This window comes from Microcaecilia unicolor, chromosome 2, assembly GCF_901765095.1.
Source record: "Microcaecilia unicolor chromosome 2, aMicUni1.1, whole genome shotgun sequence".
NCBI classification, from domain to species: Eukaryota; Metazoa; Chordata; class Amphibia; order Gymnophiona; family Siphonopidae; genus Microcaecilia; species Microcaecilia unicolor.
Window position 1 is genome coordinate 648308511 of NC_044032.1, and position 1080 is coordinate 648309590.

The window sequence follows — 1080 nt, forward strand, 5'->3', positions numbered from 1 at the left end:
GCTGCAAAGACTTATCAGATAAACTGGTCTGACTTTCACCTTCCCCCTGGAGACTACTGAAAACAAAAGCTAGCCAGGTGGATACTTACAATCACCACATCTCCAAACAACAAAATCTGCAGATTGACAGCAATATGCTGTGGAGTGGAGGAGTGGCCTAGTGCTTAGAGCACCAGTCTTGCACTCCAGAGGTGGCCAGTTCAAATCCCACTGCTGCTCCTTGTGATCTTGGGCAAGTCACTTAACCCTCCATTGCATCAGTACAAACTTAGATTGTGAGCCCTCCTGGGACAGAGAAATATCCAGTGTACCTGAATGTAACTCACCTTCAGCTACTACTGGAAAAGGTGTGAGCAAAATCTAAATAAAATAAATGGAATGTTGCTACTCTTTGAGAGTCTGCATGGAATCTTGTTACTCTTCACAATTCCAGAATCTTGCTATTCTTTGGGGTTCTACATGGAATGTAGTGTAATGGAGGGGTGGCCAGGGCCTTGCCTAGGGTCTCTGGCGCCCCTGCAGACTATCAGGTTGGCGTGCGCGCCCCCCAGACCTTTACATTTACCTCCCTCCAACGTCTGTGCAGCATCAGTTAAAGTGCTGCCTGTCTGACGTCTCGCCACCAGCCTCCCTTCGCATTCGTTCGTTCCGCCTTCTTCTGACATCATTTCCTTGAGGGCGGACACAGAGGGAACGAACGAGCGAAGGGAAGGCTGGTGGAGAGACGTCAGACAGGCAGCGCTTTCATTGACGCTGCCAGATGTCGGAGGTGGAGCGAGGTAAATTTAAAGTGCTAGGGAATCGGGGATGGAGCAGAGGAGTAAGGTTTTTTTTTAAAAAATACAACGCGATGGCGCGGCGCCCTTGAAGGCAGGCGCCCCCCTGCGGCGCTTACCGCGCTTACCGCGCTTACCGTGTTGGCATGGCTCTGGGGGTAGCCTAGTGGTTAGAGCACTGGTCTTGCAATCCAGAGGTGGCCCGTTCAAATGCTGCTGCTCCTTGTGATCTTGAACAAGTCACTTAACCCTCCATTGCCTCAGGCACAAACTTAGATTGTGAGCCCTCCTGGGACAGAGAAAT

General features: G+C 50.8%; 1 protein-coding gene across 1 annotated transcript in view; it reads left to right on the plus strand.

Moving 5' to 3' along the window:
• The window catches only part of LOC115462241 (zinc finger protein 271-like), a 90512-nt gene that overhangs the window by 88613 nt on the left and 819 nt on the right, over window positions 1-1080 (plus strand). The window lies entirely within an intron of this gene.